Here is a 27,205-nt window from a genome sequence, read left to right as displayed (position 1 = left end):
GTTTAACCTGTATGGGGGCTTTAGAGAACTAGAATTTCAGTGCCTTAAAACAGGACATGCACTGTCTGATTTGATCACAGCCCTCACTATTTCCTTTTGTATCATCCTTGAACAGATTCATACATTTCCAATACCAACTTTCCATTTGCATCCTTGACCTAGTAATTCCCCCCCTAAATAAAGGACTCCTCCAATGTTCTTAGTCCAATTCCTAAATGATACACAATTTTTCTTTTCACATTTAATCTTTTGACCACACTCTTCTATCTATATTGGCCTGCGTGGGCTACAATAATGAAATACCACAGACTGAGTGGCTTCACATAATTTTCTCACATTTCTGGAAGCTAGAAGTCCAAGACTGAGGTGCTTCCAGGGTTGGTTTCTGGTGAGACTTCTCTTCTTGACTTGCAGTCACCTTCTCACTTTGTTAGGTCTCTTCCCTGCGTGGGCACACAGAGAGAGAGATCTCTAGTGTCTCTTTCTCTTCCTATAAGGACACCAGTTCTATCAAATTAGAATCCCACCTTCATAACCTCATTTACTTTAGTTACCTCCTTAACAGTGCTATCTCCTACTACAGTCACATTGGTAGGGGTTAGGGCTTCAACATATGAATGGGGGCAGTGCATAATTCAGTCCATAACACTATCAAAACACATTTATATCCTAGAGAATCACACATTACTGTACACAATTCCTCTATCTTTATCATCTAAGAGCTTTATCATCTAAGACATTCACGCAGACTTTATAGCTGAACTCAAGGCAGTATTAGGGCAACCTTCCACACCAGTAGCAATTCACAGGAAACAGAATCAAGCTGATTTCAGATTGGTTGCCATTGACATAGAGGCAACAATACCTGCCCCCAGAGAGTTTGCTATGTGCTAGATAGTGTTGTAAGCATTTTTACATATACTTACATATTTTTGGCCTCATGACACCATATGATAAAAGTACTGCCTATATTGTTCCCTTTTTACTGATGAGAAAACTGAGACATACTAAGTAAATGGACTGTCTAAGGCTACACAGGTAGAACATGCTCAGCTGGGATTCAAGACCAGGCCGTTTGGCTCCTGGGTTGGTGCTCCTGGCCACTGTACCAAACTCTGCTTCTCAACAATGGAGACAAAGGGATGAGGTGGACTTTATTGGAAAGGATTATAGCAAAGCCCCAATATAATCATATATTAATTTATAAATATATATTCATCTCACATATATTTAAGTAATCATCAGCATAAGAAGTTAAAAAAAACACATTCACTGATAGGAAATTTATTGTCCAAATGTGGAACCTTGGGTAAAAAAAATGGGTGCTATTAATAATTATGTTGCAACAACAGGAGTAAACAGTGTCCCAGGCAAAGCAAGATGTACAATCACACTATTTACTGAGCATCCTTCATATGCCAGTACCATGCTAACAACTTTAGGCATATAATCTTTATAAAATCTCACTCAGATAGGCATTGTTATCCCCAATTTACAGGTGAAGAAACTGAGGATCAAAAAGGTCAGGTAACTTGCCCAAAGACACAACAAACAAGTAGTAGAGCTAGGATTTAAACCAGGTCTGTCTGAATCCAAAACAGTGCTCTTAACTAGCACCCAATATTGCTTTCCTCTTCCTACAGACAGCAAACAAGTTATGGATGCTTAAGACAATTATATGAGATTATAAGTTCAGGGAAATAATTTGGTATTTATTAGGCTTATGAATTTATTTGTTTGAAGTTTTGCAATCTGGGGGTTCATAACAATCATAAAAAGTTATCTGCAAAGAGAAAGTTCAGAAAGGAAAAGTAAGATCTTTGTCAGTTTTGGATCAAATTTAGTGAGTTACATCTGTTCATTCATTCATTCACCAGTTCATAGTGAAGATACTGAAAATTATACCCTGAGGAAATTTATATTTCAATTGGAAGAACACAATCATACACAAGAAATTTAAACAACAGATATATGGTATCATGAAGTAACATGTTTAAATGTCAAATGAGGGTCACAGGCAATAATGTTGGATGTTCACAGGAGGAAAAGTTCATTGTAAGTTAATAAAGTGAGGGAAAGTCTCATGGAAGAATTACACCTCAAGGGATGGTCTCTTATGATTTGCCACTCAGTATAGTTTGCTCTCCCTGCTTAAATTGGTTTTGTTATTACTTATGCATGGTAAGACCAAAAGATCAGGAGATGATTGCCACTGAAATGACAGTTTGTTACTCATAGTTCCCACGAAGAGGGGGCATACCATATCACAGAGGGCCACACAGAGAAGCACCAGAGTCAGCAGGAGGCAAAGTGAGTAGGGAAAAACATGGGCCAGTGTCCTTATTCTGGTTTCCATGGGAAGAAAAGAGAGAGACAGGGTAAGAGGCTTAGGTTAAGTAACTTCAGTGGGCTCTGGGGCAAAGAGGGCCACCCCTGGTTGTCTGAAACCTAGCCCTAGGGTGATTAGGCTGCTGGATAGTAGCTCAAGGTGTGAGAACGGGTTTACATTTGAACAGTATCTTCATGGGTGGAAAATAAAAGACATGGTTAGCACATTTCCTGAGAAGCTTAGGAGTGTTTTTGTATTGGTCTACCACAGGAACATTTGTCTTTGTACTTTTCATAGGAGGCTAAGAGAGGGAAATTTGAACAAATCAATCATCCTGTAGGAGTACCTCCAGCTTACATTTTAAAGATAACAGTGTACAAGGGCATCATGGGCACAAGGGAAGATTAATGGGAAAGCCAAAGCTACTGATAAGAAAGTCCTTCCTCAGATATTTCTCTCTCCCTCTCTCTTTTCCTATATTAAAGCTAGATATATTCTCTAGAGATTATACACAGATTTTAATTCATCAGCCAAGATGTTCACTGATAACAAAACTGGTAGGCCTCTGTTGGATGGTCACATGGATGGCTCTGAGTTCAGCAGACAGGGCCTCTCCTCTAGGGTTCTGACTGCTTTGCCAAATCCTGATTTCTCAGGAAGAAAAGCCCAAGTGTACCAGAAGTCTGGTGCATTTCCTTTCAAAAAGCTTAACTAGCACTCTCTGGTTTGCAGTGGAACATGAGTATGTGTGTATGCATAGGTACATAGGCACACATATGCATACACATGCACACATGCATGCACACTCAAAACAGCAGATGACAAAATACTCCAACCTAGATCCCAGTCAATATGTGTCTAAACCAAAAGCAATTTTCTCTCTTTTCAGTCTGACTTAAGTCAGGGAATGTGGTGAAGATTTACATAGGTCCTCGTTTAATTTAAGAATCCCAGGCAAAATCTTAAACAAGGGAAAGAGGACAAAAGGCAAGGATAATTTAAAATAGCAAATAATCCAGAAAGCACTTTTAAAATGCAAAATTACTATTTAAAACTGATTTCTGGTTTCTGATGATCCTTGACTCCCCACGAGGTGGTCACAAGAGTAAAATGCTAAGAACCTTATTGAAAGTTCCATGTTTATGAATCAAGTTGGCTTGTTCACTTGGTGGTGGTAGAGAAGGACCTTGAACCATTTCATTGACAGATCTTCCGTTGTCACTATTCAGCTTGTTGTATCAGATTCTCCAGTGTCCTAAATGCGGAGGTAGGTGAGGTTATAAACTTAGTTGCTAGGTTCTGGGATGCAAGAGGGAAAGAGTTGCTGAAGAGAGGCACCATTCAATACAGACTAGTTTTTTCTTATTCACCAATTTTCAGATGCACTCCTTCCCACTCCAACTTAACTGTGATCATCCTCAGCTCTAGAAAGTTAACTTCTTAACTTTCTTGGCAGGGAGGAGGGGAAGCTGCCTGACTGTTTACAATGAAGGAAGGGACCCAAGATATTAACTGTTCCTTGAGCAGAATTTCAATCAATCCCATTCCCAATTGTACTTGCACTCCTGCCTCCAGACATACTTGCTGTCTCCTGCTGCTGAGACTGTTGGACTTCTATAGCAAGAATCAGCTTGCCTCTGAGTTTCTCCCACAGCAAGCACTGAGGTTTCCATTTCCTCTGGTCTGTGAAGACAATTACCACACTGATCCATTGCTGTCCCAACTGTAAGATTCTCTTGTCCTCCCTCGAATGCTCTCATCTCCTCTCTTGTCTTCTAGGTTCATGATATTTGAGAGAGCGAGGGGGAGGAACATCTCCTCAGTTCATGACAAATCAACATTATTTTCCAATACAAGGGTCTTCTCTTGTATGCTTTTATATGTATATTTATTCTCTTCCTTCCTTTTCCTACTCCCATCTCTTTTCTTCTTCAAAGGCAGTGATACCTTGTAAGTTTAATGTACATGTTTTTCTTCATTTGAATTCTTAGAAATATGTATTTTTGTTTCATGTGTATGATTTAAACTTATACATATGGTACTGTGTTATAGTTTTTATTTAATTCTTGCTTTTTCATTCAGCACTATGTTTTTAAGATCCAACAACGTTATTATGTTTATATCTAATGATTTATATTCCATTCCTTTATTGGTAATTCCTTTAATCATGGTTTGATTAACTGGAGTTCCATATTATTTTTATTTCATAAAACATACCTATGTTTCACTCTACAATGTCCAGTTTTAGGTTTTTTTTTTTTAACGGAGCAAGAACTTGAATATGTTCTTCAAAAAATTTGAGTGCAAAATTATCCCAGATTTTCCCATCTGTCCACAACTAATCCAACAGTAATTATTTTTGAGATTCATTTTTATATTCTTTTCCTGAAAATTCTTAGTTTTTACTGAGAAAATAATTTTCATTCAAAATTGTATTTTAATAAGTATTGGCAAAATGTGATCAAATTAGATCACTGCAGTAACAAATACACTTGCCCAATCCAGCTTCCCTGTAAACATGACAAAATCTTGGTATATATACAATGCAAATGTAGGGAGATACCAGCATAGTAGAGAATGGTGAGTATGTAGCAGGCTGTGGGCATCTGTTGGGATATTTTACACAATAAACACAAGCATCAGTTAATAGAGAATCCTCTAAGAAAACATCTACCATAGTTTCTTGTTTTTGAAAACACTCTCTCAACTTGATTCCTTTTTGTCTGATTTATTTAGTTTCTATCATGCTTAAATAAGAGTAGCTCCATAACAGGACAAAATGGAGAAGACTTGAAAGTAGGCTTCTGGAAAGCTGAAAGGAAGATCCAGATACTGTTGTGAGATGTATTTATTCCAAATACGTGGCATCAAAGTTCTGTCAAATCAAATCTCCTCTTTCATCTAGCATTTAAAATGGGATCATGGTTGAAGAACATCTAAAGAGATGTTTGAGCTGAAAAGCAAGTAATAGAAGGCTTTGAGTTGTTTCTGATCATCAGCTATCCAGGCAGGTTCATTTTCCCAGTCTGTGTTCTCAATGGCAGTTCCAGTCCTACCTCTGATGAATCCTCATGTTCTTCAAGAAAAACTGTCCTTAAAATGCTACAAAGGACCTCTCTTCCAAGAAACATATAACAGAATCTCATTCTATCTCCAAATGTCTTCCAAAAGGAATAGATAAATGATAAATTGATGCTGTGTTTTACAAGAAAAGAAACAGAGATGCAGAGAGGAAATTGGCTAATTAGAGACCACACCACAAAGGTGACGGGAGTTGACTGACAACAGTCCGGTGCTACTTTTTATGGAAACTCCTCTTCTCACTCCACAAATAAAAAGCAAAGGGAAGATAAACACATGGATAAAGTTAATCACATTTCTAACACTGGTGTCACAATTCTTATTGTTTTAATCTAACAAGACTAAGAGGTATTTATAGAATTAATGTTGAAGCCTCTTTTTCTCCTAAGCCAAAAGAAGACTTTACTTTGTTGTTATTTTTAATAGACACTTGGAAAATGGAAATGAAATGATAAAGCTCAAGTGAATAAATAAATCAGTAGTACATGACAAGGTTTTTAATTTTCTTGTGTTTTAGCCCCCTAGGATATTTCTTTGCATATGGAACCTTTATCTACCAATGATGAGCTAGCAAACAACCAGCCAGAAAGGGCACAGAAATTAAAATTTCAAAGGCAGAGAAAATATAAATGAAAAATAATCATCCACCCATTTCCAAGAAGTTTTTACTAAATTTTACATTTAGGTCAAGCCTTGAAGGAAATTTGCAGCAAAGAGGAAGCAAATATTTATACTCGTAGTCTATTCAAAACCAAATTGAGATAAAATTAAACAGAAATCAAATCTATTTTCATGTGTAGCAGGAGCCTCAGTCTGAATCTAAGCTGTGTCTGTCCTCAGATTCACCCCTCTCTTGGTAGAACTGAAGAACCTGTGGTCTAAGACTCCTGAGAGCCTGTCCACAAACAAGCCTGAGGACCCCTATTCTGGGAGGAGGGGGTTCCTCGCCCTAAGAGAAGACCCAGGCAAAGTGCTCCCTTTGGGTTGAAGAATAGTGGGACAGGATGTGAGAGGATGGCATCTCTCTCCAATGCCAAGCCAGGCACAACCACCAGAGGTAGCACAAGGTCACGATGGCTGGAAACAGAGCCATCATCTGCTGTGCCAGTGACAAATTACCAGATGAAACTCACTTCTCTATGCTTTTAGTTCCTATCATGAGGAAAGATTTTAATAAGATTGCAGAACAAATGGAACTGATTTACGGTTTACAATTACAGAGTTCATCTTGTATATCGCTCTATTTCCCACTTCTGATTGTTGCATTTTGTTTTCCCCCTAGGACAAGAGTACACAAACTCTTTCTGTAAAGGGATAGGCAGTAAATATTTCAGGCTTTGTGTGTCACATGAGTCTGCATAGCATATTCTCCTTTGTTTTTTGTGTTTATAACATTTTAAAAGTGTTAAAATCATTCTTAACTCACTGATCAAACACAAGGGCTTGCACTAGGACACTGGGCACTGGTGGAACATGATGTGATGGCCTGGGGCTTATGTGTGCCTCCCTGCCACCTTACCTCCTCCTTCTTCCACAATTACGATGCTTGGTCATATCAACCAGGTGCCTTTCACCAATCCTGGAGAATCATATCTGAGACATTGAGCTGTGATTAAGACTAAATAAATGGATAATTCTGCTTTACTGGAGACGTAGGAAGCAATGTCCCATCCTCCAAAGTCCAGAACAGGGTGCTAGAGTTGAGGAGGCACAGGAGATTCTCCCATATCTCCATTTAAGATAAATATGGAAACATGGATACCACACAGTGGCTCTTAACAATGAGCTGACCAGCATACAAGAACCTCTCAGATGAAATGAAGAGATACCTGAGGCTCTGCAGTTGTGCCAAGCCTGCATATGTGCACTTGGGAAGCTATGGCTGTGGACCTCATGCTAGAAATTAAAATAGAAAAGGAATACAATGCAGGTGCCACATGGGATTTGGCAGAACTGTGTTTGCAATCACATGTAAGATATCACCTGGAGCCATTCAGAAAAAAAGGCAGCAGGAACTTTACCGGAGGGTGGAGTTTGAGTCAAAGAAACATTCTTCCTATTGTTAGTGTTAACCAATTTTGTATTTTGATTGGCCTGGAGAAATGCAAGTTTGTCAGATTGGTCTGGTGGTGTTTCCTCTCACAGAAATGGAAGTAATTGTTCTCAAATAAGAGAACAGTGTTGTGTAGTCATAAAACCAATGTGCTGGCCTAGTCACGCTACTCAATAGCTGCATAACTTTGGGAAAGTCCTTTGATTTCTCTTGGCCTTGGGTTTGCTCCTCTATATAGTAAAGGGTTAAAACAAAAATGTCTAAGGAATCTTCAAATGTATTATATAATAGCTTAAAGTTAAAAGGTCATTTATTAATTAGCAGTTGTTTATTAAATCACATACCATGTCTCAAACATGGTGCTATGTAATAAGACTTCTGAGAGTTTCTTTCCTTAAGAATCTCTCTAAAAGTAAACTAATAATTACAACACAGGTTATTAACAGTTAGGATAAAGGTATGCTCTGGCTGCCATAGGATTTTGGAGGACAGACCCTTCCATAGAAATCAGAACCTAGGCCAAAGCTCCTGTGTTAGCATTTTATTGAGGAGCAAGAAGGTGAGGAGAAAAAACAAAGGCTTTAATAAACACAGCTGAAATCTTGATCACACTAGACTTCTCCAGAGAGTTGTATGGAAATCTCTGTGCTTTAGAACATTCTGAATGGGGTTAGGACACAGGGAGGAGAAGCTAAGGATGTGCCTGTCTCTCACTGGTTAAAGTTCATATTGTAAAAGGAATCCCCTTCCTTACATTTCTGGATTATATGACATGGCCCCTAAACCAGACCCAGACCCCACTGCAAGATGCTTCATCTGACTCTGAAATGGTCAGGGTAGGTGAAACTCAGGGAGCACAGTGTGTCAGGCTCAGGAACCAGGGTCTCTGCAGTGCCATCTCGGTGGATATGATGGAGCCAAACCAGAGCCGGTCTTCACCTGGGAAAGGCTGACAAAGATGGCGCCTTGGGAGTTGTGGGAATGGTACAGGAGGGGCTCTCCTCTAAGCAAGTGACCAAGGTTGACAAAGTAGATGAGTCCCAGTGTATCTGGAGAGGTGCAAAAATAGGGGCCAAAACAGATTAAGGCAAAGTTGTTTCAAGACTTTTGGCTTCCCAGTGGAGGTAGGTGATGCTTGAAATGTCTCTGGAAAGATAAAAGGAATTTCCAGGGTGGACAAGCTAGAGGTGAGAGTCATAGGGATGACAATACAGGGTTGGTGACAAGCGATTTTCAGACTGAGAGAATCGTATTTGTAAAGGCACAGGGTGTAAAAGAAGATCATCAATCTAACACATTGCAAGCATAGCCTGGTTGGGAAATACTGGTGCTTGAACAGCCAAAAGCCATTCTACCATCACCAATTACCAATCAGAAATTGAACCTATACGGAGTGGGTGAAATGAAAAAGATTTTGTTACATACACAGGTCTTGTTGGAGAAATGACTCATCATCACCATTTATTTTTTCAGTCAATTCATTGAACAAGTATTAGTTTTATACCTACTGAGTAGAAAACATTTTACTGTAATCAAGACTGAGACCACAGAAGGGAAGTCTTCATTCTACGTAAGCTGCTTTCTTTAGATATTCTGATGCAAGGATATTTCCACTGACTGCTCTTTAATCTTTTAAATTTCCTCTGTCTACAGTTTCATAATCACATGATTATATATATATATTTTTATATATTATATATATTATTTTATAGTTTATATATGTTATATTATATATATGTGTGTGTGTGTGTGTGTGTGTGTGTGTGTGTGTGTGTGTGTATCTCCCATGTTTTCCTGACAGTGATTCATTAATTCTTCATTCTGTAGCTAATTCTCTCATATTGTGCTATCTGTAAAATGAGCATGGCAATTTGTTAATTAAATATTGACTCAGAATATTTTTAAGCACTGACACATTAAGTCATGAACAGACTACTGCTCTTTTCTTGCCTCTAAGCAACGATAACACAATTCAATTGTTGTTCCCTACAAGAAAAAAATGTGTTAAGAGATTTTTATTCACAACTTGGAATATCATCAGTTGAGTTCACATGAAGAATATTTCAGTGAGCCTTGAGGTTTTTTTTGTTTTGTTTTGTTTTGCCTTGAGTTTTTACTAGGTCATTTGTGCTGCTGGATTTAGATGTCCAGGGATGCAGCAGAGTTGTTATGTCTACCATTATTCACTGCCCTTTCCTCCCCTCAGGTCCTTTCTTCTTTACTGGGCTTAGAGGTCATGGTTCATCACTGTAACACTTTTTTGTGTACACCCACAACTCTTTACATGTTTTCCTAGTCTATTCATCTCAAAAAAAATCTCCAATTCTGATTAATCCAACTTAGCTTACTCCACACCTGTACCTTTGTTGTGGTTGGGAAAAACACACACACAAACTGTGCTGACACGTCTCACTTTAAATTCATGACCAGTATTCTCTCACATGGGCCCCTGACACTACCTAGAAGGTCAACTACATTTCCCTAATTCTTTTCCCCTCTCACTCTTCTAGATAGGCATTTAATACCCTCCCTTTTGACAAATCTCCAGCATCTCTTCCATCCTCACTCTTGGCCAAGGGCTTTGGTTTCTATTTCTGGAAGACAACAGAATCAGTAAGAAAACTACACACAAACAACCTCATCTACCAGCCTACTAGAACCTGTGCCTCTATACACTCACATTCCTCCTGTTACACAACATATAAACTGTCTGGACTCCTATCTAAAGACAATCTTCCACTTGTCACTGGCCCCATCCTCTTCATTTGCATTGAAGTATATCATTATAACCATTCTCTTTTCTCTCTCCTTCATCATCAATTTTCACTGACTCCATGGTTCTTCCCCATTAGCCTATAAACATGCCTTATTTATCCCATTTCAAAAGAAAAGAAAAAAACCTTTCTTGGTTCCACATTTTCCTTCCTCTCCCTCTCCAATTTCTCTATTCCCATTAATGCCCATTCCTCTCCTCCCACTTACCTCTCACCCACTCACCAAGACCCTGGTGGGGTTTTGTTCCCCAATACCATCAAAAGAAATCTTGTCATAATCACCAATTTGTAAGTATGATAATAAATTCTCAATTTTTATTTTATTTGGCCTATTAGCAGCATTTGATGGAACTGATTACTTCTGCTTCAGAAGGCATGTTCCTTATCTGATATTTCAGACATCTAGTTCTCTCCCTACCTCACCAACTCCTCTTTTTCAGTCTTTTTGGCTGATTTTTCACATCTCTCTGATCTCTAAATGTTGGAGTGTCCCTGGATAAGTATTTCTCTTCTCTATTTACAGTCTCCTTCTAGGGGACTTCATCCTGTCTTGTGGCTTTAAATACCTTCTACATTCTGACAATCAATGCCTAATATCTACCTCCAAATTGAAACTTTCCCTGGAATTTCAGATTCATATATCCAACAATATAGTAAACATTTACATGTGGATGTCTAATGGGCACCTCAAATTTATATATCTAAACTTCTGTTTTCTTCCTCCGCTCCAAAAAAGCCCTGCTCCCTTGACCACATCTTTCCTATGTTAGTATTTGCCAATAGATTCTTCTAGTTGTTCAAGACAAAAACAATTCAGTAACCATTATTTTTTATTTGAGATATAATTCACATGCCATAAAATTCACTCTTTTTAAGTATACGATTCAACGGTTGTTAGTATGTTCATGAAGTTATGCAATCATCGCCACTATCTAATTCCATTTCAATGATTCTTTTTTGTTTTTGTTAGGAGTTTTTGAGAAATGCAAATTAAAATCATGAGATACTACTACACATTATCAGGATGGCTAATATGAAAAATAGTGATAACACCAAATGCTGACAAAGATGTGGAGAAACTGGATCACTCATACATTGCTGATGCACATGCAAAATGATACAGTCACTTTAGAAGACAGTTTGGTAGTTTGTTTGTTTTTTTCCTGTTTCAGTCATTCTTGACTCCAGTTTTTTACAGATTACACATCCAATCTCATCAGCAAATTCTGTTAAATCAAAATATACCCAGAATCTAAACATCTCTCATCACTTACATAAAACAGTTTTTCACTGTTGAGTATGATACCAGCTGTGATCTTTTCATAATGGCCTTTATTATGTTGATGTACTTTCCTTCTATTCCTAATTTACTGAGAACTTTCTGCATCTATTGAAACAACTGTAAGATTTTTCTCCTTTATTCTGTTAATGTGGCGTATTATATTAATTGATTTGCATATGTTGAACCATCCTTGCATCCCAGTGATAAATCCTAGTTGGTCATGGTGTGTGATCCTTTTAATGTGACCTAGAATTTTTTAATGAAATGTTAGATTGGATTGATTTGATAGTATTTTGTTGAAGGCTTTTTCATCTATATTCACCAGGGATATTGGCCTGTAGTTTTCTTTCTTGTGTTATATTTATCTGGGTTTGGTATCAAGGTAATGCTGACCTCATAAAATAAGTTTGGGTGTTCCCTCCTCTTCAATTTTTGGAAGACTGTGAGAAGGCCTGGCACTAATTCTAATTTAAATATTTGGCAGAATTCACCAGTAAAGTCAACTGGACCTGGGCTTTCTTTGTTGGGAGATTTTTGATAACTGACTTAATCTCCTTACTCATTATTGATCTGTTCAGATTTTCTGTTTCATCATAATTCAGTCTTACTATGTTGTATGTTTCTAGGAACTTACTCATTACAAAAATCAATCTTGAGAAAGAATAAAGCTGGAGATAACATACTCTCTCATTTCAAAAATATTACAAAGTTATAGTAATTAAAACCGTATGGTTCTGGCATAAAGAAAGACATACAGACCAATGGAACAGGTTAGAAAACTCAAAATCAACCCATGCATATATGGTTAATTGATCTTCAACAAGGCTTCCAAGAATACATAATGGAGAAAGGATAGTATCTTCAACAACTGGTGCTAGAAAAATTAGATATCTGCCTGCAAAAGAATGGAATTGGACCCTTATCTTGAATCATACAAAAAGTCAACACAAAATAAAGACTTAAATGCAGAACTTTAAGTTGTAAAACTCAAGAAGAAAACATAGGGGAAAATCTTCATGACATTGGGTCTTGGCAATGATTTTATGTATATAACACCAAACAACAAAAGTAAAAATAGACACATGGGACTTTATCAAACTACAAAGCTTTGCACAGCATGGGTAATAAGCAATGAAGTGAAAGGCAATCTACAAAATGGGAGAAAGTATTTGCAAACCATATACCAGATACTCCTTAGTTTCTAAAATGTATAACAAATTCCTAAAACACAATAGCAAAAAAATTAATAACACAATTTTAAAATGGGCTAAAGACTTTAATAGACATTTCTCTGATATATGAAATGATACTCAACATCACTAGTTGTCAGGGAAATTCAAATCAAAACCATAATGAGATATCATCTCATACCTGTTAGATGGCTATTATAAAAACAAACAAACAAACAAACATTGGTGAGAATGTGGAGAAACTGGAACCCTCACACACTGTTGGTGGGGATGTAAAATAGTGCAACCACTATGGGAAACAGTACGGAGATTCCTCAAGAAAAGTAAAAATAGAACTACTATATAATTCAGCAATCCCTCTGTGGGTATTTATCCAAAAGAATTGAAATCAGGATCTTGAAGAGATATAAGCATTCAAATGTTCACTGCAGTACTATTCAACATAGTCAAGATATGGTAACAACCTAAATGTCCATCAATGGATGAACAGATAAGAAAATGTAGTATACATTAAAAAACATATTATTCATACTTTAAAAAGAAGGAAATCCTGCAGTATGTGACAACACAGATGAATATGGAGGGCATGCTAAATGAAATAAGTCAGTCATAGGAGGACAAATACTGCATGATTTCACATATATGAGGTATCTAAAATAGTCAAACTCATAGAATCAGAAAGTAGAATGGTGTTTTCCAGGAGCTGGGAGGAAGGGCAAAATGGAGAGTTGCTGATCAGTGGGCATAAAATTTCAGTTATGGAAGATGAATAAATTCTAGAGATCTTCTGTATAACATTGTCCCTATCATAACAATACAGTATTGTATACTTAAAAACTACAGAGGATAGATCTCATGTTAGGTCTCCTTACCACAGTTTTTTTTTTTTTTTAAGTGAATGTAGGCTTGTAGTAGTGAGATCCCATACACAGAGGATAAAGTAATTAAGATTTCTTCAGATTGAAAGCAGACCAACAAGTAGCAAAGCTCCAAAAGTTTTTCTTGTGCAGTTTCAGCATAGTATAAAACCTGATATTTTTTAGAAAAATCTAAAAAAAAAATGGGTCTCTTGAAGATGTACTACATATGAAAAGACTATATTTTATAATTTACCTTTAATTTCATCTCAGCACACTGTTAGCCCTGTTCAACAAATATATCTTGATCCCTTGATCATTATGTAATGCCCTTCTTTGTTTCTTATAACAGTCTTTATTTTAAACTCTATTTTGTGTGATATAAGTATTGCTACTCCAGCTTTCTTTTGGTTTCCATTTGCATGGAATACCTTTTCCATCCCCTCACTTTCAGTCTGTATGTCTCCAGATCTGAAGTGAGTCTCTTGTAGGCAGCAAATATATGAGTCTTATTTTTGTATCCATTCAGCTATTCTATGTCTTTTGATTTGATCAAGGGATCAATCCAAGAAGAAGATGTAACAGTGGTAAATATATATGCACCCAGCATAGGAGGGCCTAAATATATAAGGCAATTATTAATGAACATAAAAGGAGAAATTGGCAGTAACACAATAATAGTAAGGGACTTTAGCACCCCACTTATACCAAATGAGTAGATCACCTAGATGGAAAATCCTAAGGATTCTGTTTGTAGATGACCTGACATTATAAACAAAAATCCTAAAGAGATCACCAGAAATCTACTAGATCTCATCAATAAACTTGGTAAAGTTGCAGGATACAAAAGTAATATACAGAAATTGATTGCATTTTTACATACTAACAATAAAATATCAGAAGGAGAAATTAAGGAAACAATCTCATTTACCATAGCATCAAAGAGAATAAAATACCTAGGAATAAACCTATCTAAGGAGGTAAAAGACCTGTACTTGGAAAACTATAAGATATCAATGAAAGAAATTGAAGACAACACAAATGGAAAAATACACAATGTTTCTGGGTTAGAAGAATTAATACTGTGAAAATAACCATACTACCCAAGGCAATCTACAGATTCAATCCCTATCAAAATACCAATGGTATTTTTTACAGAACTAGAAGAAATAATTTTAAAATTTACATGGAAACACAAAAGACCCTGAATCGCCAAAACAATCTTGAGAAAGAACAGAGCTAGATGAATCACACTCCCAGCCTTCACACTATACTACAAAGTTATAGTAATCAAAATAGTATGGTTCTGGCACAAAAACAGACATATGGATCAAGGGAACAGAACAGAGAGCTCAGAAATAAACTCACACACTTATGGTCAATTAATCTATGACACAGGAGGCAAGAATATAAAATGGAGAAAAGGCAGTCTCTTCAGTAAGTGGTGCTGGGGAAACTGGGCAGCTGCATGTAAAATAATGAAATTAGAACATGCTCTAACATCATATATAAAAACAGACTCAAAACAGATTTAAAGACCTAAATGTAAGAATGGATACTAGAGGAAAACATAGGCAGAATATTCTTTGACATAAATTGTAGCAAAACTTTTTTGGATCTGTCTTTTAAAGCAAAGGAAATACAAAAAAATAAACAAATGGGGCCTAATTAAATTTAAAAGCATTTGTACAGCAAAGGAAACCATTGACAAAACAAAAAGGCAACGTATTGAATGGGAGAAAATATTTGCAAATGATAGGATTGATAAGGGGTTAATATCTAACATACATAAGCAGCTCATACAACTCAACATAAAAAAAAACACACAATTAAAAAATGGGCAGAAGAACTGAGTAGACATTTTTTCCAAAGGAAAAATGCAGATGGCCAACAGGCACATGAAAAGATACTCAGCATCACTAATTATCAGAGAAATGCAAATCAAAACCACAAAGAGATATCACCTCACACCTGTCAGAATGGCTATCATCAAAAAGAATACAAATAACAAATGTTGGTGAGAATGTGGAGAAAAGGGAACTCTTGTACACTGTTGGTGGTAATATAAATTGGTGCAGCCACTATGGAAAACAGTATGGAGGTTTCTGAAAAAGCTGAAACTAGAACTATCATACCACTCAGGAATTCTACTCCTGGGTATACATCTAAAAGAAATAAAAACATTAATTTGAAAAGATACATAAACCCCCATGTTCACAGTAGCATTATCTACAATTGTTAAGATAAGGAAGCAACCTAAGTGTTCACCAACAGAAGAATGGATAAAAAAGATGGGGCATATATATACATATATACGATGGAATACTACTCATCTACAAAACACAATGAAATTTTGCCATTTGCAGCAACACAGATGGACTTGGAGGGCATTAGGCTAAGTGAAATAAGTCAGACAAAGAAAGACAAACACTGTATATCACTTATATAAAAAAGAAAACAAACTTTTGATCACAGCAAAAAAGAAGCAGACTCACAGATATAGAGAACAAACTAGTGGTTGCCAATGGGGAAAGGAAAGAGAGAAGAGGCATTATAGGGGTAAAATCAAGAGATACAAACTATTAGCTATAAAATAAGATGCAAGGATATATTGTATAGCACACAGAATGTAACCAATATTTTATAATAACCTATAACTGGAGTATAATCTTTAAAAATTGTGATCACTATATTGTACATCTATAACTTATATAATACTGTACATCAAGTATACAGCAATTAAAAAATAGAATGTGGGTTCCTGAAGGGGTTAAACATTAAGTTACCATATGCCTTAGCAATTCCATTACTAGGTATATACCCTCCAAAATGAAAATACATGTCCCCACAAAAACTTGTACATAAATGTGTTTACAGCAGAGTTTTTCATAATAGCCAAAAAGTGAAAATAACTCAATTGTTCTCCACCTGATACAGGAAGGAGCCATGCAGGTGTGAGGACTCTATAAAGAAAAGAGAGAGCTCAAAGAGCAGAAGATGCTGGGGATGAGACACAGAGGGACCAGACCATGCAGAGCCTTATATGCCAGGTTAAGACATTTATTTTTTAATACTAAATAAGAGAGGAAGCAAAAGAATTGAAAGCAAGGACTCAGACAGATACTTGTATGTAAATGTTCACTGCAGCATTATTCACAATAGTCAATACGTGGAAACAAGTGTTCATCAATGGATGAATGAGTCAACAATTTGTGATATATCCCTACAATGGAATATCATTCAGCCATAAAAAGGAATGAAATTCTGATACATACCACATCCTGGATAAACCTTGGAAATATTATGGAAAAAGCCAGACAAAAAAGGACAAATACTGTACAAGTCTATTCATATGAAACATCTAGAATAGATAAATTCATAGAGAAAGAAAGTAAATTAAATGTTACCAGTCACTGAAGGTAGGGGAAATGAGAAGTTATTGCTTAATGATTATAGAGTTTCTGTTTGGGATGATGAAAAAGTTTTAGAAGTAGATAGTGGTGATGGCTGCACAGTGCATATGTACTTAATTTCACAGAATTGCACATTTAAATTGGTCAAAACAGCAAATTTTATGTTTTTATATATATATAATTACCATGATAACAAATTTCAGGGAAAAAAAGAGGCAGGGAAGCCATTAAAAGTTTTAAAACAGTCTGTGTTGGGGTGTGGAGCATGGTGTGATCAAATTTAGGTTTTGCAAAGATCACTTTGGTTGTAATATAGAAGAAGGAAGGATTGGATGAGTTCCAGGTTGTATGTGAGGAGACCAGTTAGATTTGCAGTGAAGGTGGGCCAAAGTGCACTTATATGAAATATAAAAATTTATTTTTCATTTGTATAAATTTTGGATTGGTGATTGGGTGAGAGTAGAGAGGTAATAAACATGTCAGTCCAGGGAATACTAGAATAAGCCCAACTTTGGGTATGATAGGTTGTGTAATGTTCATGGAGTGATATCAAGTAGACAGTCTGCCATATGAGGTCTAGCTCAATGGAAATGTATAGACTGAGGATATACTCAAATCTCTCTTCTAAAAACTGATATTGTTGCGACCACAAGACTAGACAATACAGACAAATTAGGAGAAAATAAAAATTATAGTTGATCAAATACCAAAATGTTTGGTATCTAATAATAATTTTTCAAAACTATGGAGATACAGAAAAGGGAGAGATAAGTGAGTCCAGAAATACTAGAATGTATTACTTGAGGGATGGAATTAGTGCTGCCTGGGAAGATAGACAAGATTTGGTTTATTGGAGAGAAGAAGACAAGGCACAAATTTCAACAGGGCCAGTAGTGGAAAATCTGTACTAATTAGAGACTTAAAAGGCTCAGCAAAGATGGAACTAAAGAAACAACTGGGGCTGTGACAGACGGCATAACAATAGGATACATCACCACCTACTGGGTTCTTCAGTTCATGGACATAAGTCCAGAGAAGGCCAGGTGTGCCGGCCTCTCACCACAGGGCCTCTGAAGCAGCCTGGCCTCCTAGCAGGACTCCAGCTTTCCTGCTGAACCTCTCCTCTGAGAGCCAGCTATCATGCTTGACTTGGCACTAAGAGCCTCACCACTCTGCAGAGCACCCTTGCTGGTCCCTGTAGGAGGGGCCACCTGGCCTTGGGAAGGTGCCATTAAAGAAGGACCCAGGGCAATCAATGACTGCCATAGAGCCAGCTAATGGAGGTGAGCCAATAAGAAAGCAGTATTCAAAGAGGAGCATCACCCTGTGGCTCTGAGAACAGCAGACCCCTTTCAGGCACAGTGATTCATAATACATCCCTACCTGAGTCAGAAGTTAAAATCCTAGATCCATTGAATGGAACTTGGCATAATGAAGGTCTGGTGCAGTGTAATAGGTTTAGTGTCTCTATCCAGACCTATCTATTATTAAGACTTATGGTTTTGAGATGGGAAAATGCATCAAATCAGCTGAAATTTCAAAAAGGAAGAAAATATCTATTGTTGAAGAAACTATGAAACCAACACTCTTGATCTATATATATATATATTTTTTTAAAGCAGTTTGGCAGTATAATAAATTTTCCTTAAAATTGGCACAGTCATTCTATCTCAAGGAAATGATCCTTAAGAAATAATCTAAAGTACAAAAGTAAGTTTCATGCACAAAGATGTTCATTATAGAATTGTTTAAAATAGTAAAAAGTTGAAAAAATCTTAATGTCCAGAGATTAGGGAGTGGTTAAGTAAATTAAGATATTACCATGCATTATAATACCAGTCATTAAAAAATTTTATAAAGATTTATTATTTTCATTCATTAAATTTAAAAATTTTTATATTTAACATTAAGCCACAAAACCAAAGCAAAAAAAAATTGCATATAGAATGGGAGCTCAAATATGCTAAGAAAAAAACAATAGTTAAACAACAAAATAAATAGTAGTTATCTCTGTGGTTCATGGGATTATAGGTGATTTTTTAAATCTCCAGCTCTACTTTATAGATTTTCTGCAATGAGTAGATGCTATTTTGTCATTGTAAATAAATAAACGTCTAATCAGAAAGAACAGAAAACAAAAAAGGGAAGGGAAACTGGTAATTATGATTGAATTATGTTACTAATACGGGATTCAAAATTATGTTACAATTTGTCCTGTCTATTGACCACAAACACTGGCTTTCTTCTACCCAAAGTCATCTCTGTTAGTCCCATATTAAGTCAGTGGAATACCACTGTCAGAGGAAGTTCCAGGACAGGCATCTTTGTATGTTTGCCATCAGGAAGCTGGCTGACCGAGTTTGGAAGGAAGTTTTCCCGCCTCATGAGTGTCAAACACTGATTTCAGCATGGCCCCTGCATTATCACACCTAGTGTGGCAGGGTGCAAGGCCAGCAGGGGCAGCCTAGACTGACAGCTGGTGCACTGGGCTTTGCCAGCCTTGCTGAGTGGCTAGCCAGCTTGAAAAGGCAACAGGAAGCAGATGGCCAGCAGTCCCTTCTTTGGCTGGCCTGTGAGAGCCATCTGGAGAAGAGGAAATTGGTCCGCCGCCTGGAGAGGAAGTTGCCGGTAATAAATAACTCTGATCCTCACATTTTACAATCTACAGTGTCCAGGGAGGAACCCAGGAATATCTGCTTCAGGAGCTGAGGGGAACAATCCAAAGCATCACAGTTCATAGGACATATATGGCAACCTTGCTGGAGAAGGCAGCTTTCTGGGGGCCAGGAGCCCACAAGTCTCCACAACCCCACTAATACAATCAGTGGCTCACGGTGGCATTGTGAATGCCAGTGAAGCAGACCCAGAGAACGCAGGGCTGCAGGCTGGACACTAGCACACTGTGTGGGATCCCCCATCCTCCTGTATTTGCCTCTCAGTCTTCAGGTTCTCCAGCTGCCCGCCATGCTGCTGAGTTAAAACGGGTTCAGCAAGGAACCATTTGCAGCCTCAGTCCAGTTACTCCATGTGTCTTCAGATGCTTTCCCTTTGATTTAAATTTCTGGCTCCCCAAATGGAGGTTATAATCCCCAGTTTTTTAGTGGTGGGAGTACCTGTTCCAGAAGCTGAAATTTAAATAAACGGGTGTTCAAGTGAGGGCCAGATGAAAAGAGAGAAAGAGGTGAAATGAGATACTCAGTCTCCTGCTCCTGAGGGTCAATGTGCCATCCCTTCCTTGTGCTCTTCTGCAGCTCTGTAACACACAAACGGCCAGGTGGACACCACTCTCTGATTAAGGGCCTCCAGACCCTCTTAGATGCCACCATGGGTAAACTCATATAGTGACTCCGAGCAAATAGAAAAAGTACCCCTTCCAGGCTGATGAAGCCCCTCTCCTGGGCACGTGATGGGGGTCAGGAGGAGCAAGGCCTGGATTTCAGACCTCAGTCATTCCTTTGGTTGTGCTAATGCAGTGACCAACCAGAGACCCCGCCTGTGGGGTCTAGCCAGCTTAACTTTATCACCAACACAAAAATAGGGCCCAAATTTTACCATTGGCATAAACTGCCATTCACTCAAGGACCTCAGTAACCATGGTTTAATTATGCATGCATGCACCAATTCTACAAACAACTATCAAGGACTTACTCTGTGCTAGAGGCAAAGATAAAACATTGAGTGAGGCATGATCTCTACCTATAAAGGCTTCCTTATGGTAAGGGAAATAGAAGTTAAATATATATACATAAAATTTAATTAAAAGATATATACACATATATGTGTATGTGTATATATCATATAAATACATCTCTCACATATTTGAGATATATAACAAATGTTTGAAAGCATGGGACGAAGAATCTCTTCTGCAAGTGTAAGTTAGGGTAAAAATAAAGGCATTTTAGTTGGTTTTTAAAGCTGTGGGTTAGACTTTGCTTTTCAGAAATCTTACATTTATGGGGGGTTGTAAACAAACTCAATTCAAAATGTACATTTTGCAGCTTCTCAAGCTATACTGCACAGCCATGTGACAAAGTTCTATACAATGACATGTAAGTATATGATGTGAGACTTCCAAGAAGTTTCCTTAAAGGGAAAGAAATGAATATTTCTCTTCTTCTTCTTGTCAGCCTGGAACTCAAATGCGATGGTTAGAGCTCTAGAAGCCACCGTGGGTTATGAGTGCATTTAAGAAGTATGGAAGTGTGTGCTGACAATGGTAAGACAGAAAGATAGGAGTCTGGGGCTGAGATAACTGTGGGGTTGCCACACCATCCTTGGACTACCTATCTCTTGACTTATTTTATGTGAGAGAAATTTAAATTTACACCTTGTATGAACCACTTATAACACTTGTTTCCTGTCCCATAAATTCAAATTTAATCCTAATGACTTAGAAACTAAAAGGGGTAGGTTGTGTTTTAAAAAAATGACATAATGGTTGGCAAGGGTGGATAAAGGATATGGTGAAAATAAAGATAGGTATTCTGGAAGCAGATTGATTAGGTTTTGCCATTAGAAGGGATTTGCGTGTCTTTCCATACAAAAGGGACATGATCATCATTGTTTCTTTGTAAACTGTATAAAGTGGATTAGAGAGGGGAGAAATTTGTGGCAAGAAAGTCATTTAGAAAACTTGCTAAGACTATAGGTGAAAGATGAAAAAGGGTAGGGGAAGGTAGAAGCAATAAGGATGGAAAATATGTGACCAGTCCACAAGACATTTCTGAGGTAGAATTAAAAACTTGCCCTCCCAATGCATAAGGAGGATGGAATTCATGATTCCATCTTGGTGGATGGTCATAGCATTAGCTAGAGCAGGGATGCAGTAGGAGAAACAGATCAGGAGGCAGATTCTAATCAAGTTCCCCTGGTAACTATGTCTCCTGATGTTATGAAAAATCACTTAACCTCCAGAAATTAAAGTCAAAGAGGTAACAAAATAGGCAGTGTGCTGAGGTAAAGATGGGAGGTGAAGCCTGAAGGGTTTCCCTTGGCCTGATAAAGCGACTAATAAAGTGTCTTTTCTGATGGTTTACTAGGTTATAAAAGAAAAGGATGAGGTATTATGGAAAGCTGCACAAACATCAGGGAGCTAAATTTTCTTATGTGTTAAAGAAACATCCATTTCCTACCAGATCTTTTTATTTCCATTCTAATTTGAGCTATGAGAATAGAACAAAAGAGAACTGACTTCAGGGACTACTAGGAATCCAGCCCTGTTGAATGGTCTTCCTAAGAAAGATGTAATATTTTTTATTTTTATTTAGAATAAACTCAATACCCTTGTACACAGATGAATTATGACCTCTAACAGTCACTCACAGTGTGTGGTCCTACAAGAGATCTACCCCCTCTGATGTTTCCCCAATTGGCTTCTGCCTCCTTTTTTCTTTTTTTTTTTTTTTAATAAGCCCATTCCATCATCCCATTCAGCCTTATTCCTACTGCCAGCCAAATTCTGCAATCAATTCTCAGCCTACAATGAAATTTTCATCAGATGAGCCACTGCAGTTGATGGAGATAGTCGTGTCTCCAGGAAGTGGACAAGATGACCTAATCGGACTTTTTCATTTCTACCTCCAGTGATACCATGAATACAACACAGCCAGCAGCATGCTCAGCATTGTGAGAGAGCTGAACTTTTATATCTTTAAAATAATCAGTGCTCATTAGAAGCAGAATAGTGTAAATTAGTGATCTTATCACTGGAAGTTAGAATGTCGGTGTTTTATTCCGAGCTTTATTACTGATTTACCACGAGACCTTAATTGACATGCTGCATTTTCCTTAGCCTTATTTTCTGTAGCCAGAGAATCTGAGCCTGCTTTCATTCTGATTATTGGAGCTATTAGACATGAATAGGAGTATAGATAATAAAAGTCATTTTCATTTGGCTTGAGAATTATTAATTTACATTTGTGAAGCTAACTTTTCAGGAAGTAACAGTTTTTGAAATCAGAAAATAAAGCCACACTGTAAAAACTGATTTAGGAAAAATTGGAAAATTTATATATATGTGTGTATGTGTGTGTGTATATATCTTTTGTATCTCATTACCCTTTCTTCCTTCCTTCCTCCCTTCCTCCCTCCCTCCCTCCCTTCCTTCCTTCATTCTTTCACTACCCAAAGTAAATTTGTCCTTCCTCTTTCTTTCCAAACAAGTGTTGTAGATCTCACCTTGCCTAGAGTCTAGAAAATAAGTGAGTTAGTTTTTAAGAAGGGAAGTCGAAACTCCTGGACTTTAAACATTCATATTGTATATTATAGGGAACTATATTTGATATCTTGTGAAAAAGAACATGAAAACAAATATATGTATATTCATGTATGACTGAAGCATTGTGCTGTACACAGAAACTGACAGAACATTCAATTAAAAATGTAAAAAAAAAAACCCACTTATATTTATAATATCTGTTACCAAGTAAGATAGCCTAGAAAAAAAAAAAGCTGGATCAGATTACAAGCATCAAGGTCCAAGGTAAGAAAAATCCATGCACACTGATTTCAATGTCTTCCTTCTTTGGATCTCCTCCAGGTAAGTAGCCAGAATGGGTTTCCATGACTGCCTGGTCACAGGCTTTCAACCAGTAATCCCTGAAAAGTTAAGAGAAGACACATGGCCATATTGCCCCATGCTGTGTGCCCTGCAGCCTTCCTTGCCTTTAACCTCTCTTGATGAGGTAATCTGTCAAATTGTTAGTGGCTTAGCAATTAGGGAATACTCTTCACAGTGTCCTCTGGTCATCACTAACCTCAAAGTATTTAATTTGACTATCGTTATTTTTCTCAGGAACAGTGCACTTTGTGCTGTGTCTTTACTTGCCCATCATAATTCATAAAGGTTAGTCAGCATTAATACTTATCAGGGAACATCAAAAGCCTTGCCCTTCCTAACTTCAAGAAGTCTTTGCTCTGGCTTTTCCAGAATCCTGCCAAAAATGATTTTGTCATTTAAATAGATAAATGCCTCTAGGTAATTTATGTCTCCCCAGTTACCTTCTCCATTAAACACTGAAAACTGGCAGAGGCCCTGGAAACATTTTTGGGCACCCTTTCAAATTGAAACTTCACCCTCATTTCACACACAGGGCAGATGAAGTAGATTTTTGTCTTGGTCCTATTTAGCCATGAGTATTTGATCATTCTTACTCTTCAAGTCCATTGTCTCCCTGGTACACCGTACAAAGTGGTTCAAACTCCGGGGACAGGATACGTGTTTATTTCAGTGCACTATTACTCAGACTGCCATAGTCCATGGAATTATACTTTGTCAGGTTTCTTTCATACCACCATCCTGACTCATGCCTAAGGCTCTGGGATTTGGATATAATGGTACTGATAGACAACTCTTTAGTATTCTCATGTATGTTTAATTTCATACCTTACAATCTACCTAGAATGCTTCTGGAAAGTGTGTGGATCATTTTTATTCTTCTTTGTTGTCTCTCTGAACGTAACATATTTCCTATTCACAGAAGAAGAAAAAACGCTGATGTCTTAAAAAGTTTTCCTCCTGGCTTGTCATTGCCTTCATTGGGTACTGAGATATCCTCAAAATCCAAACATTTTAACTTTAATTTGGGAGATACTACAGATGCAAATCTAGTTAGAAAAGTAAGGTTTTTATGGCATATATCTGTTTGGCCAATATGCCCATTCTTTCTTTCTTTAGGCAGCAGCAAATAAACATGAATAGAAAAGCACATTTAAAATGAAGGTCTGCTTGTGCTGACACTGCTGTACTCACCCTTACAGAAAATTGGAATTCATTTTCATAAGCAATGACACACTCCACAGGCCTCCCAGCTAGGTGCATATAACGCTGGATTATCCACCTTCTAAAGGATCCCAGAGACACTGAGAGAAATTCTAGCCTAACATTAAAAACAAACAAACAAAAGAATAATTCCTTGAACTTAATACATGCAGGCTCAAAACCATCTACCTCTCCATTGTGGGATGGCAATACTATCTCCCCTTAGGGTGAGAGCCAGGTTTTTAGGGACTTCAGCCTTATAAAATTTAAGATCTCTCTTTAAGAGAAAAAAACACAAAGTTACATGTGCAAGATTTCAGACAAGAATGTTGGCCAAGGAACACAAAGATGAATATTTTAAGGTATTTTCTCCTTATTCTTAAGCATCAAATAGGAAGTCTCTCATATTCTCTCAAGAATTTTGCTCCTTCAGTTATCCCTTCTCTCTTCTGCAATCAACCAACCTTTCCTCCCCGCTGGATCATTCTTCTTACACAAAGATGTGTTATGATCATTCATCCTTAAAAGTGTCACTGGAAAAGCCCATTAACCATTCCCAGGAAATTAAAAATAGAATCTGGGTAATAAAATAAAGCCTAACCTTTTTTTTCCCCTTTTGTCTTAGTCTTACGAGTTTCACTTGCTCATGGGGCATCATTTCAGGCCAGAGTTCCCAGTGCAAAACGGCTGCAACCAGCACTTCCACATATGGGCCGTGTGCAGAGACGCCGCACGTGGCACTTCAGTCTGGAGCACGACGAGCAGCACGGCTGCACCCGCCCCCCAGGACTCTGGCTCCTTCCTCTGCCTGCCAGCAAGAACCCTACAAAGCAGCCCCACCCTTGGCCTTGCGGGGAGACCATGTAACCCTAGAGTGTGAACTCACAGCACTCCATTCTTTGATCAAAGGATGAAGCTTCCCTTTGCTTCTAAACTGAACTCCATTTTGTTTCATTGACTCAAATGAGACCAGGCAGAAGAACCCTTGTTGGGTACCTACTCAGGAGGGCCAGTAACAAAGTTTTGGCGACCATGAAGGTACAGACTATGGACTTTCTACCTACACCTATCCACCAGGCTCTGGGCTTGCAGACCTCCAGGGGTCAACAATAACCTGCTCTATAGTCACTTTTGGTTTGGTAAAGGAAAGTGGCCAGCCCTGTGTGCCAAGAGGCGAGACCAGGAAAAGGCCCATTTAATAAGGAGCACCTGGCAAAATGGAATGATGCTGCTCAATCTGAGTTTAAAGAAAGGCACTGTGATGCCTAAGTGTAGAAGTGTCCCAAGGTAGGTACATGACCTCTTCTGGTCAGTGCTAGTGTCTCTGAGGTGGGATGGAGAGTTCTGTGAGCTGCTCAAAAGACCAGAAACCTCATTATTGGGAAGTCCTATGAGCTGCTGGCAAGAACAGGAAACACTCACTGTCTGACCTCTCCTCCCCTCTCTGCTTGTGAGGTGAATCTTGGGTGGCTGTTTATCGACCGAGGTTCCACGGGCTCGCCTCCCTGTATCAGCACAGATACCAGCTGTCCCAGTGTTCTGGTGAGTACCCTGTGGGAATCCCATGTGTTTTCAGCTCTCACCTGGCAGGAAGTCTAAAAACTCCTCCTTTTCTCCAGAAAGAATGAAAGAGAAGACCACCGCCTCAGACAGCTGTGCCACTCCCTAAGGGACCAAGTTAGCCAGGAAATAACATGGTTAAGCTGCTCTGGATGGGAGGTAGTCCCATCTAAACTCCTGTGGGATATTCTTACTGAGGAAGGACTGACTACAAACTTAAGGGGGGCCCTGGTACATCCAAGTCCATACCATTTGGATGCCTTCCATTTTGGTCTTTGGTCTATCAGTTTGGTGCTGGTTCCAAATTTCCTGAGCCAGAAATCTTATTTGGGTCAAATCTTCTAGTATTTACATGACTAATTACCAGCCAGGGTGCAACAACCCACCAGGAAAAGTACTCCCTTTGAAGCAGGTCCCCAGTAGAGAAGGGCACATCTAGATACACATCCTATTTACCACTTTTGACCTGTATAACTGGAAGGCTCATAGTAAGGGACTGAGGGAAGATCCAGAGGGGTACCTGAATCTGATTAGGGGAATCTTTTAGACTCAGGAACCCACCTGGGCTGACATCCAGAGCCTCCTCAAAGTACTCCTAACAGGGGAAGAAAAGGCCACAATTTTCAAAGTCCCAAGAAAAAGCAAACAAAGAGAACAGAAACAATGCAGGTTATGCTATTTTCAGACTGGGGAATCAAGCAGTCCTAGATAACAAACCCAACTGGGACCAGTGAGACAATGGAGAAGGGGGTGAAAGACAGAGGCTGACCCGTTATAAAAGTATGATCCTAAAGAGAATCCAGACAGCAAGACAGAAATCTGCCAACTGGAATAAGATACAGGAAATCAGTCAGAAGCCAACAGAAAATCCTTAGCATTAGAGCACCTCAGGGAATGCCTCCGT

At 38.1% G+C, this 27,205-nt stretch overlaps 1 long non-coding RNA gene across 1 annotated transcript in view; it reads right to left on the bottom strand.

Moving 5' to 3' along the window:
* Nucleotides 1-245: 245 nt before the first annotated feature.
* Nucleotides 246-27,205, bottom strand: part of LOC116277654 (uncharacterized) — an 88,172-nt gene continuing 61,212 nt past the window's right edge. Inside the window, exon 3 of the long non-coding RNA XR_004187123.2 lies at nucleotides 246-443. This is a non-coding gene — a long non-coding RNA (uncharacterized lncRNA). The remainder of the gene's footprint in view (nucleotides 444-27,205) is intronic.

Source organism: Vicugna pacos, chromosome 1 (assembly GCF_048564905.1).
Source record: "Vicugna pacos chromosome 1, VicPac4, whole genome shotgun sequence".
NCBI classification, from domain to species: domain Eukaryota; kingdom Metazoa; phylum Chordata; class Mammalia; order Artiodactyla; family Camelidae; genus Vicugna; species Vicugna pacos.
Note: the sequence above shows the minus strand (reverse complement) of the source record. Positions and strands in the feature narration are given on the sequence as shown.